Genomic DNA, 15,224 nt, shown 5'->3' on the forward strand with positions numbered 1-15,224 from the left:
CCCCTATCAGAGTCCCTTGGCGATTACCAAGACAGATGACCACTCAGACTCTGAGTCAGACTAACCTGAGTTGAAGCTCAGCTCCTCTACTTTCTAGTTTAGGGAACTTAGACAAGTCTGACCCTCAGTTTCCTCCTCTTTAAAATAGGGATAATAATATCCACTTTATTCGAATGATTGAATTAAACAGTGAAGTCACTCCTTCGCTGCAAAGAAACACTTAACACCAGGGAGGTATGATGATCAATTCACATCTCAATTAGTTGAGTGTCTACTCTATGTAGGCATTATGTTCAGTACTATGAAGACACACAGAGAGCTAATGTCATCTCTTCCAGTCAGAAGCCACAGCACAGGGGGGTCCACAGTAAGTGCTCAATAAGAGCTACTGTTACTTGCTTTTCCCAAGGAATGCCCCTCACTCCTGGACACTGACACTTCTCAGAGACCTGTGCTAAGGGGGCTGCTGGGCTGATGCTAGCTTCTCTGGTTTCATTTGCAGCTCCGATCTGGCATTCCTTATGGCTTTAAAGTCATTTAATTTTGTGGTAAATTTGAATATAGACTGGGTATTAGCGTATTCTAAGGAATTAATAATATTCTAAGGAATTAATGTTAAATTTGTTAGAGGTGATAATAGTAAGAAAAAGTCCTAAATTTTCAGATATGTTTGTAAGAATTTAGGGTTGAAATGGTAGGACTTTACGTATTTGCTCTTTAAAAATCAGAGGAAAAGGGCTTCCCTGGTGGCGCAGTGGTTGAGAGTCCACCTGCCGATGCAGGGGACACAGGTTCGTACCCCGGTCCGGGAAGATCCCACGTGCCGTGGAGCGGCTGGGCCCGTGAGCCATGGCCGCTGAGCCTGTGTGTCCGGAGCCTGTGCTCCACAACGGGAGAGGCCACAACAGTGAGAGGCCCACGTACTGCAAAAAGAAAAAAAAAATAAATAAATCAGAGGAAAAGAAGAAGAAAAAGTGCCCCCCCCCGACTGTTTGCCATTAAACACTGATCTTTTGTTACCTGATTTTTAAAAAAAGGAAGAGAAAGAAAGGAAGGAAGGAAGGAAGGAAGGAAGGAAGGAAGGAAGGAAGGAAGAAAAGGGTAAAGCATATATGGCAAAATGTCAATAATTATTGAATCAGGGGTTCATTTTACCATTCATTCAAGGTGGTTCATTATGCCATTCTCTCAGTTTTGATGTGTTTGATAAGTTTTATAATAGGAAGGTTGAATATCTATTTTTGTTTAATGGGAGGATCACTTTATGGAAGCGAAGGGGAAGGAAACTTACCACGTGCAGCATTCCCATTTAGGCGGAGGGCAGGCCGCCCTATCCTTAGCCAGGAGGAGAGCTTGCAAAGGGTGGGCTATGTCATTAGATTGCCACCTGCTTTATTTACAGGGCCTTTGCAGGTGCCCTTGGGGAATTCACCTGGACAGGGAAGAGGGCTTGTGGATAATTTACCCCTCCCCTGTCCCAAGGAAACAGGCACAGGTACCCCACTGGAACAGCTAGGCCTCAGACCAGGTTTTAAGGCCTTGTGGTCCTCTCCCCACCAAGTTCATTACATTTCTTCTGTCACCTCTATTTCATCCGTAAAGGAGAGACAAGACCACAGGCCAAACCCAAGTTCTCTCAATTACTCTGTTCGTAATCTCAAGCCTGGTGCCTTTGATCTTGGTTAGTTTATTCCCAATTCCCTCCACTCCCCACCACCACACACAGGTAACCCCTTTCATTAACTTCCTTCCAGACTATCTTTTTGTAAGTATAAGCAAATGCAAATATACATCCTCCAATAGGCTTAAAACTAACAACAAAGCAAATTGAAAATAGAGAAAATTGCAGTGTTCCAGGTAAAGAGTGAAGTAAGTCTGGGAGTTGTTAGCATATAGATGGATAAGCTCTAGAGGCAAGGGAATAGAAGAAGAAGGAAAAGAAGGGAGAAAGAAAAAGGACTAAACTTCAGAGTCACCCAGAGGAAAAGAAAAGAGGCAGAAGGAAGGTGGACGCCAGGCCCAGGCTCAGGCTCCAGGCCTCCGAGGCAGAGAGGTGCGCTCCGGCAGGCTGGGCAGCAGACGCCATGACACTATTCCCCTTTGGGGACTGCTTCGCCCTGGCCTTCTTCTCCCCTACTTCATCATCTACAAGTGCAGCAGGCTGTCCGAGTACAGCGCCTTCTGGAAGTGCGTCCAGGCCGGGGTCACCTATCTGTTCGTGCAGCTGTGCAAGATGCTGTTCCTGGCCACATTCTTTCCCAGCTGGGAAGGCGGCATCTATGACTTCATTGGGGAGCTCATGAAGGCCAGCGTGGTTGTGGCAGACCTGATAGGCCTAAACCTTGTCATGTCCCAGAATGCCGGCAAGGGGGAATACAAGATCATGGTTGCTACCCTGGGCTGGGCCACCGTCAAGTTCATTATGTCCTGCTACATCCCCCTCTGGGTTGGAGCTCAGGCACTGAGTTTGACTGGAAATACATCCAGATGAGCATTGACTCCAACATCTGTGTGGTCCATTACGTCATCACATCTACCCAGGTGTAGATGATCACATGCTATGACCTGTACCACACTTTCCAGCCAGCAGTCCTTCTACTGATGTTCCTTAACATCTACAAGGCCTTTGTCATAGAGATGTTCATCCACCTCTGTTCCCTGGGCAGCTGGACGGCACTGCTGGCCCTCAGCACCCTGTCCCTGTATGTCGCCCTTGTCAATATGCACTCCTAGGCTCGGTGTCCCAGACTTTCACATACCTTTTCCCCATCTCCAGGTTTCAGTGAAGTAAACAGTATTTGCAAAGTTCCAAAAAAAAAAAAAAGGCAGAAAGAAAAACCCAGAGAGAATATTTTAAGAAGAGAGGGGTAAGTAGTCAATTGTGTTATCTGCTCCTAATATGTGAACAGATCTGCATGAACCACCCTGGAAAGATAGCCACGTTAAAGAGAGTTCAAAGTAAAATATATGTTATGATCCTACTTTTGAAAAATTGATATGTATATACACATGTTCAGTGAGTAGAAAGAAGTCTAGAAGACTTTAGAAAGAGTAGACTAACGGGAAACCTGGTGAGCTTGTTTGTGGGAAAAGGTGGCCTTTTTACTTTGCACACTTCAGTTTTGTTTGCATTTTTTACCACAAGAATGCATTCTTTTGATAAATAAAAAGGATTTGTAAAAGGGGGAAACTACTGTTTAAAACCATCTATATTCAAATTTTCTGTGGAGTAGAGAAGGTGATTAAGAACGTTGGCTTCAGAATCTAATAAACATGAGTCTAAACCCCAGCTCTACTCCATGAACCAGTTAACCTCTCTGAGCCTCAGTTTCCTCATCTGTAAAATGGTGATTATACTGATAATTACTTCAAAGGATTGCAATAGGATTAAATGGGGAGCATGAGTAAAGCATCTAGTACAATGACTGTCATACAGAAAAGGCTCAATTGATATTAGTTATACATATATAATATATATATAATTAAGTTATATATTATATTAGTTTAATATATGTAATAAATAAAATATCTATTACTAGATTAAACCAGCCAATCAGAGATGTACTCATTTGGACAACATTATTTTGGTCCCTCTAGAACTGCTGTCGCTGAAATGCATTTTCTGTGTCATGCTTTGGTTGTTATAAGAAATGGTGATGTCAGCCACTGTGATCTATTGCCAGGATCCATCCCATAGAATCACCTACCGTACCAGGGAACTCAGGAGGGGCCTGTGTCTGCCCAGGGAGTGTACAAGATGGTCCTCAGCAGAATTTCCATGTGTTTTTATAGTTTCTCTCATTCTTTTCAATTTCTATTTTTGTGTTTTACAATGCACATAATATATTAGTATAAATATGAATAAATATACCTGTATTGGGGAGTTTAACAATTTTTACCCATGGAAGATTAACTTATAAAGTTTGAAAAGCAGTGTCTTGATGAGTTCTCTCAGACTCAAGGTTACAAAAAGCTGCATTTCTCCCAAGGATTTGGTTTATTGTTTCTAATAAATACAATCACTCCTGTCATTAAATGCCTTCTCTTCTTGGCTTTGACTGTTAGAAACCTCAGAGCCAGATTCATAACCCAGCTCTACACACAGAATGTCTGTGGTTGGTATCCTGAGGGCTGTGGTTATGAGCACAGCTTCTGAAACCACATTGCCTGTGTTCACATCCCACTGTGTGAACTTGGGCAAGTGACTTAACCTCTCTGTGCCTCCATTTCCTCAAATATAAAATAATTATAACAGTAATCACCTCCCAGGATTATTATAAAGATTAAATGAGGTGATGCATGTAAATCAATTAGAACAGTGCTCAGCATTAGTAAGAACTCAAATATTTTTGTTGTTATTATGGGCTCTCATTCCATGATTTCTTTCTTTTCTAAAAAATTTTTATTGGCGTATAGTTGCTTTAAAATATGGAACACTTCACAAATTTGCGTGTCATCCTTGCGCAGGGGCCATGCTAATCTTCTCTGTATCGTTCCAATTTTAGTGTATGTGCTGCCGAAGCGAGCACTCTCATTCCATGATTTCTTTACCCTTGCTTTTCTTCAGTCCCATTTCTGCTACTCTTTTTGTATTTCAGTAAGGCACTTAAAATCCTTTTTTGGAAAGAGTTTAAGCAAACAACCATATGAATTTTTTTTTTCTTAATATGCCAGGCACTGAGTTAGGTTCTTGAAGAATACAAAGATAAAGAAAAGATTGTGGGAATTCCCTGGTGGTCCAGTGATTAGGACTCCGCACCCTGCCGAGGGCCCGGGTTCAGTCCCTAGTCGGGGAACTAAAATCGCAAAAACTGCTCAGCTCGGCCAAAAAGAAAAGATTGTTTCTGCCTTCAAGGAAATGTTCAGTCTAGTGGGGAAGACATACATACAAATAGCCATAAACCAAGTACAGGATATGGAAAGCCGTGCAGGAGAGGTGTGCAAGTGCTGTAAGGACACGGAGTAGATGAGATCCGTGAAAGCTTCCTAGAGGAGGTGGCATGGGGGTTGCACGGCCCAGGAAACAGAGATGATAGAGCAGAGATACAGGTGGAGGAAGTACTGGTGATCTAAGGCAGACTCTCCAGGACCGATGTGCTACCCACAGTGCTGGTTAAGGTGGATACTCAATAAGTCCCTGTTTTTGACTGCTGTACTTGATTCAAGTGGTGTGAAAAGGAGGAGGAAGAGAAAACAGGACAAAGCCCAAGAGCACCTCCCTTTTTCAAGGGAAGTGAAAAGCAACGGGAGCAGAACCAAGTCCTCTGAGGTGCGAAGATAAACTCGCAGGCCAGGCCAGGAAACACAGATGTGAAAACCAGGCTCAGGCAGTTGCTTTGAGCGAGGAGGGAATGGAAAATTTGGGGTGCGAGATTGGAGGGGTCTTCTGCCTGCATCCATTTGCCTTGCAGAACAAATGCCCAAAGCCCATAACGTTTCCTTTTGGGCTCAGAGATAGAACTTTCCTTTCCTTTCATGGTGTGGCTTCAACTTCAGGCCTTCCAGACCACTTTTGGGCACAGTCTTTTAAGGTGTCCTATCATCTCTAAGCAGAGTGATCCCAGGTAACTTCAGCCACACATTCCCTTCCTCTGAAGGTAAATGAATAGTGAGTCTAAAAATGAGAGCCCTAATCAGAGTTAAATCCCTGCCCAAAAGGTCCCTAAGAAGGGACAGTGTGGTAAGCAAAGTACAAAATATAGAGTTGGACAGAACTGGCTTTTAATTCTGGTTTCTGACAAGATGCCAACCCCGGTATGCCCCAGGTTCCTCATCTGTAAAATGGGTATATGAATGTTGGCCTCAGACTTGTTTGGATTACAGGACACCATATATATGTGCCTGGAACTCAGCAGGCACTAAGATTATCTCTGAGCTCTTTCCATTCCTGAAAAGAAATAAGCTACCACATATTAAGCACCGCCACTGCGTCAGGCACTGTGCAAAGTGCTTCGTTTGTGTTCCCATTTACTAATGAGGTGGTGGCCCACGTCCTTCAGAAGGTGCAGCAATGCGGGCTCTTAACCTTCCTGCTGCCCTTGGAGACTTCATCTCCTGAAGTCAAGTGGTCAACTTCTAGAACCCCTACAGGTGTCATCAAAAAGTTTGGCATTGCTCAGAGGTAAACTCAACTAACTCAGTGCTTACAGAAGGCTAGTGATAATTCGAGGCGATCCAGCCCCTTTCTTTTCCCAGAAAGAGCAGAGTAGGTAATATCTGTTTAGATTTCATGTAAAGAGGTTACAACTTGATTTTCCTTTCTGAGTCAACCTTTCCTTCCTTCTGTTTTTTTTTTTTTTTTTTTTTTGCGGTACACAGGCCTCTCACTGTTGTGGCCTCTCCCATTGCAGAGCACAGGCTCCGGACGCGCAGGCTCAGCAGCCATGGCTCACGGGCCCAGCCGCTCGGTGGCATGTGGGATCTTCCCAGACCGGGGCACGAACCTGCGTCCCCTGCATCGGCAGGTGGACTCTCAACCACTGCGCCACCAGGGAAGCCCTCCTTCTGTTTTTTTAAGGTAGTGTTTCCCAAGTTGGCTGCTCATTGGGATCACCTGGGGAAGTTAAAAAACTCCCTCCCTCCCACCCACCCCAAGAGATTGTGATATATTGATACATGGTCTGGAGTGGGCCTGGGCCTCTGGATCTTTTTTTTTTTTTTTTTTGTGGTACGCGGGCCTCTCACTGTTGTGGCCTCTCCTGTTGCGGAGCACAGGCTCTGGACGCGCAGGCTCAGCGGCCATGGCTCACGGGCCCAACCGCTCCGCAGCATGTGGGATCTTCCCAGACCAGGTCACAAACCCGTGTCCCCTGCATCGGCAGGCGGACTCTCAACCACTGTGCCACCAGGGAAGCCCCCTCTGGATCTTTTTAATTCCTGGGTATTCCAATGTGCAGTTAAGGTAACAACCGCTGTCCTAAATCCTCAGGTTAAAAGAATTATCTATCTACCTTCTACCTTAATAAATACATTTTTTTTTAACAAAAAGGAATGACATTTATATATTGTTCTGCTACTTGCTTCTTTTCACCCAACAGTATGTCATGGATTACGTTCCTTGTTGGTACATACAAAATTAGCTCACACCTTTTAGCAGCTGCAGAATATCTGATTGTAGGGATGTACAATAATATATTTAATCAACTCTTTGCAGTTGGACATTTAGGTTGTTTCCACTTTTTCCCTGTTACAAACAATGTGAAAAGACATACTTGCACACATTGTACAAACATTTCTGTAAGATTCACAAAGTGGAAATGCTTAGTCAAAGAAGGTAATATGTAGAGAAGTATTTAGATACTTACGTATTTATTTCTGTGTTTTGGTAAATGAATGAAGGAAGCACTTTGTGTTGTCATTTGCTGGGTACGTGCAGTGCATATAATTATTGTGGCTAAAGTGGCTTCTGAGCCCTTTAAGGGCTGGGACTGCTGGGCCCTTTGAGGACGCCAAGGGCTGGCTGGGTTGACTGAAACCATGATCACCTCCGTGGCTGTATTTCAGCTTTTCTCTCTAAGGCAGGATGTGGCCAGGTTCCAGAGTTTTCATTCCTCTCCCTGCAGGGCGCCTTTTGATGTGTTGGCCCATATCCTAGGAAGTTGGAGGCGCCTTGGGGGGCTATCAGAAGATGTGGAACATGCCAGTTAGAATCAACTGGCCCTCATTTTGTCTGAAGCTTGGCCTCAGTCCACAAGGGCAGGGCCTGCAAGAGATGGAGGAGGGTCAGGGAGTAGCAAATCTGAGCCAGACCTGAATCTCCACAGGGCTTTTCACAGACGTGAGGAATAACTGTCCCTTTTCCTGGCCTGTCCTACTGAACCACTATTTGAAACAAAATGTGGGCTTCTATAGGAGGCTACCTAGGAGGGCAAGGGGAGCCCAGGTGGGGCCAGCCCTAAGGATCAGGAAAGATCAGGATGATGGTCTGTCCGATTTTAGAGCCACCTGGTAAACAGGTAAACAGCAGGGACTGAGGGATTGTGCAAGAGAGTTTGAGGAAGGAGTTGCCCAGTCGGTCCTCAGACTCACAGTCAAGGTGGGGGGGTATGAGGAGACCTGGGTTCATATCCTGGCACTACTGCTGACAACTGATAGGCCGCTGACTGCGTGGAGGCCCGGGGGCGACACACCTCTCCTGTCTGAACCTCTTTCCTCATCTGGAAAATTGTGTCCACACTTATTTCACCTGGCCTTGTTGTGAGAATTAAATGAAGGAACAGATGCACAGGCATTTTGCACTGTCCCTGGCATGCAGTAGGTGCTCAATAAATAATAGCTGCATTTATCAGTGGATTAGGGAGGTATGCAAGAAAGATAGGGACCCATATCCTACGAGGAAGTCACTCTGTGGGGCCTGGAATCAGGCTTACAAGGAACCGGGAAGCAAATTCTGGCTGCTGCTGCTGGGCGGGTAGAATAAATCGTCCTGAACAAAGGGCCTGCACCTTCAGCCCTAGATTCTAGGATGTGGACCCAGCATGGAGCCCCATCTGTATTCCTGCTGCCCTGGCTCTCTGCTTCACAGGCAACTGCCCTCAACCTCCAGGGAACTATAAGGAGAGTCCCGGGGCCTAGAGGACCTGTGGCCCTGGCCATGGCCCTAAGGGAGAGGGGAGTGGGGGGTGGGAGGGAGGCTGTAAAAAATGTAAATGGTGCGGTGTGGAGCGGCTCCAGCCGTCTGACACTCCCCGGAGCTGGCAGGAGCCCGGGGAAGGAGCCCCAGGCCCCGGGCGCCTTTTGTCCCGCGGCTTGGCTATGTAAAAGGTGGGGGAAGGGGCAAGAATTCGTGGAACTTGTCCATTCATTGGAGCCCCCGCTGCCCGCAGGTGCGAGATGGGGGAGGGAGCTGCAGACTCCGCCCTGGAAGGTTTAGAAATGAGAATTTACAACTCAGCATGCAGTGGACGACAAACAGATTCCTTGGGTTCCAGCCTCTAAGGCTGTGAACCTTCAGGCCTGCCAGACTCCATCTCGCTTAAAATTGAGGCCATCAACTGGTTCCCTGCCCCCCCCCCCAACCGGGCTTCCGAACTCCCATCTCGTCCATTCCCCAAATCCCCACTTTCCAATCTGTTTCCCCAGGCCTGCTCGTAAGGCTGTTGGATTTTCTGAGGTTTCTGTTTGTTTTTACTTTTCCATTCCTATTTGGCTGCTTGGGGTTCACAACTTCCAGGGCCTTCTCCAAAGCACCATATTCAAGCATTAGATACTGCTTGAACCAAAGTCCTAAAAAAAACCAGTGTGAGGAGAGGAAGGACTTGGAAGCATGCAAACCTGGGTCCGAACCCTGCTCTGCCCTCCCCAGCTGAGTGCGTTCCAGGCAAGTTACTAACCTTTCTGAGCAGCAGTTTTCTATAGGTAAAATGGGAATACTGTGTTTCTGCTTCTAAAGGTTTTTGACAAATTAAGTGCTGAGTTAATGTTTAGGAAATTCTTAGCACAATGCCTGGCACAGAATAGGTATTCAATGAATATTAGGTTATTCCCTTTAATAACCATAGGAAAATAAGGCAGAAACTCCCTGCAATGTTGTTTCAATTTTTATTTCCCTGTTGCTAGAGAGATTAACCTTTTTTCGGTGTGTTTTTTGTTTGTTTTTGGTTTTGTCTTTGGTTTAACAATTGATGGGACACCTTTATGCATTCTGGAATTCTTTGTTATACAATTTGCAATTTTTTCTGTTGGCTGTCACCTGCTTTTGGCTTTTTGGTATCTTTCAACATACAGAGTCTCTTTTTCTTTCTACTCAGTGTATGCCCAAAACCGCCCTTAGGGGCTGGTCCTCTATAGGCTGATTTGCTTGGAGGTTTGGGGGTCTCGCTGACTGCCTTTGGCCAGTATCCTCCTCAGGGCTTTCTCGGGCCCTCCGCTGTTCTCTAAAGGAACGTGAAAACCTGCTGCTGGTGCTACTTGACTGATCCTGCTGTATCCCAGTTTTATCCCAAAACGCACACACTCCGCCCTCTACTGGTTTCTGGAAGGATCACATCTTTCTTTTACTGGTTGCTGATGTGGGGAAACTCCAGGATCTGACTGAGAAATGAGTGGCTGAATGAGAATTCAGATCCTCCATTAACCCTCTTTGGGGCCCAGGACTGAGTCTCAAACTCTCTATACTTCACCATCCTAGCCAGCTGCCCAAACTCACATTAACTGACCACTTAACTGACGCCTTCCTGAGAAGCTCTGTAAGTCTAATTTGATGGATTATACGTTAATGCTCTAGAAGAGAAGGAAATTAAAACAAATGTTACGAAGCCGACTATCTCATTTATTGGGCACTTACCATGTGCCGTTCGCTGTGTTAAGTACTCTACTTGAAGACCTTATTTAATTCTCATGCCAATGAGGAAAGCTCAAATTTCTCCATTTTATAGATACAGAGACTGAAGCTTAAGGGGGTTTTATGCAACTTGGCCAAGGTTACCAGCTGGAAGTTTGCCAGATTGAGCAAATATACATATAGGAGCCCAGTTAAATTTAAATTTCATATAAATAATGACTTTTTTTAGTATCGCAAATATCAAATATTTCATGTAATATTTTATCTGGCAATCCCATCCAGATGGTAAGGGGTGAATGTGGACTGGACCCCAAGTTTCCTGATTCTCTGGGCTTCCAGTGGTAAGACCATGGAATTCTTTGAAAAGGGAAGAAACTTCCTGTGCTAACTCCTGGACTCCATCTCGACATACTGACTAGTATGGACGTGAGGCCTTCTTAACAAGCATCTTCACCCTTAAGCCCCCACTCCTCTGAACTGAGATCACTTTTGTATGTATCAGGCTTGTACATTTTGATGCCCATACTCAGCTGTCTTATGGCTTCCAATATTCTTAATAAGTTTTTATATTCGTTCGATCATCCATCCATTCAACTCCTTGACAAATACTTATTGTTTGAGGGCCTGTCCTGCCAACTAAGAATAGAAAGATGAATTAGACAAATTAGACACAGTTCCTGTCCTTGAGGAGCTCCTGCTTCACTGCAGGAGACTGACAAGTAAACAGACACAATTAGGTGGGTGATGGTCTGGGTGGGCTGTGTTAGAGACTATGATAGATGGAGGTTTGCTCCAGAAGCAGAGGGGCTCACGGTGGGAGCAGTCAGACACAAAACCCAGGAGATCAGCTTCAGCTGAGTATTGAAGGGTCAACAGTTTTGTTTTCCTCTGAAGGGGGAAACAAATGATAATAAACTTTAGCCAGTGGTTACAATCTGCAATAAGAAATGAATTCAGATGAAGAAGAAAGTGAGAACTTGGGCTCCAGAGCCAGACATCCTGGTTACATCCAACTTCCCCCACTTACTAGCCATGTGACCGTGGCCATGTAACCAACCGATCCTCTCCATGCCTCAGTTTTAACTTCTGTGAAGTGGGGAAATCACTATAGTCTACCTCATTGGTTTGATGTACAGGTTAAATTAAATAATACATACAGGGAATTCCCTGGCGGTCCAGTGGTTAGGACTCTGCGCTTTCACTGCCGAGGGCCAGGCTTAATCCCTGGTGTGGGAGCTAAGATCCCGTAAGCCACACGGCTTGACCAAAAAAATTCCATATGAAATGCCTAATGTAGCTCCTGAGATGTAGTAAGTAGGCAACAGAGATTAACATCAACGATTTTCCCCTCTCCACTAGATCTTCCCTTCAGCCTGCAAATGTGTTGTAATATCTTTCTTTGACCCCATATCTTCCTCTAACTACTGGTATATTATCTGTTCCCCTCTTATGGCATAACTCTTTGAAAGAATTGCCTGTAACCCCTACTTCCATTTTATCACCTCTTTCTCTCTCCCAAACCCACTCCATGGAGCCTGCTATTGTCAAGGTCACTGACAAGCTCCGTGATGCAATCCCAGTGGGCAATTCTTAGCTCACCTGCATCCCCTCAGCAGCATTCAACATAGCTGAGCCAGCCATGCTTCTTGAAGTGCTTGCTTTCCTTGGCTTCCAGGACACCACACTCGTGTTTCTCCTCCTACCTCCCTGCTGCTCCTTCCCCATCTCCTTTGCTGGCTCTCCCTCCTCCTCTCCAACTAGATATTGGATTCCCAAAGGGCTCAGTCCTCTGACCTCTTTGCCTCTCTACCTGCCTTTACTCCTTAGGTGATCTCTTACGAGGTGATCTCTTTCTCTTACGATTTAAAATCCCACCTTTCTTCTGATGACCCCCATATCTACAGCTCCCGCTCAGACATCATTCTTGAGCTCCAGACTCAAACAGACGATTGCCTAAGTAACATCACCAATAGGCGTCTCAGATTTAACTGTTGATAAACACACTCTTGATTTACCACCTGTTCCCCACCCAGAATCTGTTCTTCCCCCAGAGCTCCCCATCTCAGTAAATGCTACCATCATTCACTCCGTTGCTCAGACCAAAAACCTTGGAATCCCTCGACTCCTCTTTCTCTCATTCCCCACGTCCAAACGCAAATCCTGTTGGCTCTATTTTCAAAATACATCCCTAATTCAACACTTGTCACTTTCCCTAAAGCAAGATTCCTCAGCTTCGGCACTTTGGACATTTTGGAACAGGTAATTCTTTGCTCTGGGGAGCTGTCCTGTGCATTATTGTAGGATGCTTACCAACATCCCTAGCCTTACCCAGTAGATGCCAGGAGCATATCCCTGGTGGTGACAACCAAAAATATCTCCAGATATTGCCAAAAGTCCCTGGCCTGGGTAGTGCGGGGTGGAGAGGGTGGGGCAAAAACACCCTGGTTGAGAAACACTTCTCTACAGCTTCTACTCTGTAATCTCAACAATTACTACCTCTTACTTGAAATACAGAATTGCCTCTTAACTGGTTTCCCTACTTGCATTCCAGCTCCCTCAGAATCTACATGGCTCCTTCCCTCATTTCACTCAGGGTTGCTGTTTAAACCCAACCAGAGACACCTTCCTTGATCACTCTCTCCCAAGGAGCACTGCCACCCAGATCCCCGCAGCCTGTGTGATGGACACAGAGGTGTGCAGCCCAGAGTTCCTTCCTTGAGGAAAGATTGTCACCCCAGCTGCTCGGAGTGTAGTAAGCAGACAGCCCTTCAGCTGTCAGCCCCTTCAGGGATTGCCTCAGCCACAGAGCGGACTTGCCCAAGGTCATGACCTTCCCTAGGCAGCCCGCATACAAGAACTGAGTGGGGCTAAGCAGAAAGGAGGCAACTCAGATGGGCCATTTTAGCCCTGGAGCTCCCCATGGAGTCTGCTGAGGCTGTCATCCGAGCCGCCTCTCAGCCTGATTTCCCCCTGTGCCCAATCCTGCTTCCTTCCCCACCCTTGCACACATGTGATCCTAGAACATTCTCTCTGGCCACTGAGGTGCTAAACATCTCAGGGTGTGCATCGCAAAGGATTTAACCTGGGACACCCGCTATGGTTTTCTTAACATTATGATTCACATTTCATATCATTTTTTTGGTTTATCGTATGTATCTTCTTAAGGTCTTCTTTTGTTTTTAAAGATTTTTTGATGTAGACCATTTTTAAAGTCTTTATGGAATTTGTTACAATATTGCTTCTGGGTTTTTTTTGTTTTGGTTTTTTGGCTGTGAGGCATGTGGGATCTGAGCTCCCCGACCAGGGATGGAACCCGTACCCCCTGCACTGGAAGATGAAGTCTTAACCACTGGATGACCAGGGAAGTCCTTGTATCTGCTTAAGGTCTTGAAGGCAGGGACTTTTTGTTTTGAAACTGCTGGATCACTAGCACCTAGAACAATGCCTGGCACATAGAGATTAGGTGCTCAGTAAACATCTATTGAAAGTTGAATGAATTATTTTCGTCCGCCTCAGCTCCTCACTCCTTTAAGTTTACTCTGCAATCAAGGAGCTGTCCTTGGGTGAAATCAAATCAACCCTTGGGTGATTTCTAATATGAAAACGTCAACTTTTTAACAGACGTACAGCTCAGGGGGCAAATCTTTCCAAAATGATTTACTTCTGGAGTGGAACAGGCCCAGATGATTTCAGATCTAAAAGACCTGACAGCAGGGCTCTGCTTGGCTAACAACTCGATCCCTCCTGCTCTGTCCTCCTTTTGTCAGAAAATAAATTTAACAGGCTGGTCTTGTGGGGAAGCTGCCATGAGCCTTTGAACCCGCTACACTGCAGGTGTTTTGACCTGGTCAGCCCATAGGATAAGTTTCAGATTCAGTGGCCTTTTTTTTTTTTACGGTACGCGGGCCTCTCCCTGTTGTGGCCTCTCCCGTTGCGGAGCAACAGGCTCCGGACGCGCAGGCTCAGCGGCCACGGCTCACAAGCCCAGCCGCTCCGCGACATGTGGGATCCTCCCGGACCGGGTCACGAACCCGTGTCCCCTGCATCGGCAGGTGGACTCTCAACCGCTGCGCCACCAAGGAAGCCCCTCAGTGGCTATTCTTGAGTATTTTTACACACTGTTTCATCTTTTTCAAGAGCATTCACATTGCTCAATAATTTCCCATGACGGCCATGAGTTGTGGGTCCACTTTACCATCCTAATTTTATATGCAGGCAAACTGGGGTCAGAGGAGTAGCTTCATTCATTCCAGAACTGTTTCGTGAACACCTACGTGCCAGGCACTGGACTGAGTCTTACAGGACATGAAGATGACTGGCAGGCTAGCAGGAGAGATGAGAAGGAAGAACTCTATTACTGAGGTGTGAACCAGAAGCTGCGAGGGTCAGAAGATGAAGTAATTTTTTCTTATTAAGAGACAACCTCTGGGAAGGTTTTACTGTGCAGGTCACATTTAAAAAACAAAAAAAAACCTATTTAAATGCACAGGCTCTTTCGTTCAAACGTCTTTTGCTCTCTCCATTCCTTGAATTCCTAATTCCTACAGATTCTAATCATTTTAAATAGGTATATGCTCGTGCACACACAAATATGCTTTCTTTCAAATGAAATATGGAGTATGCGATCTTTTAAAATTAATCAAGGATATTCATTTCAACATTCTATGTAATAGCAAACAGCTATAAACCACTAAAATGTCCAGCAATAGGGGACTGGATAGTTTCTCTAGGGACTTCCCTGGCGGTCCAGTGGTTAAGACTCTTCACTTCCACTGCAGGGGGCACCAGTTTGGTCCCTGGCTGGGGAGCTAAGATCCCTCATGCTGTGCGGCCAAGAAAAAAAAAAAAAAGTTTCTCTATACAGTGGAGTGCTATGCAGTGGGGAAAAATGAGGTGGGTCTGTGTGATATGGAAGTATCTCCAAGATATACTATAAAATCTA

At 45.5% G+C, this 15,224-nt stretch overlaps 1 non-coding gene and 1 pseudogene across 1 annotated transcript; one reads left to right on the plus strand and one right to left on the minus strand.

Annotated features, from left to right (window-relative positions):
* Positions 1–2,084: 2,084 nt before the first annotated feature.
* On the plus strand, positions 2,085–2,733 carry LOC132529653 (BOS complex subunit TMEM147-like; annotated as a pseudogene).
* A 1,689-nt stretch (positions 2,734–4,422) lies between these two features.
* LOC132505619 (U6 spliceosomal RNA) lies at positions 4,423–4,529 on the minus strand. Its single transcript, XR_009535472.1, has one exon. It is a non-coding gene; the product is annotated as a U6 spliceosomal RNA (small nuclear RNA).
* Between the last annotated feature and the right edge of the window lie 10,695 nt (positions 4,530–15,224).

Source organism: Lagenorhynchus albirostris, chromosome 1, assembly GCF_949774975.1.
Source record: "Lagenorhynchus albirostris chromosome 1, mLagAlb1.1, whole genome shotgun sequence".
Taxonomy (NCBI): Eukaryota; Metazoa; Chordata; class Mammalia; order Artiodactyla; family Delphinidae; genus Lagenorhynchus; species Lagenorhynchus albirostris.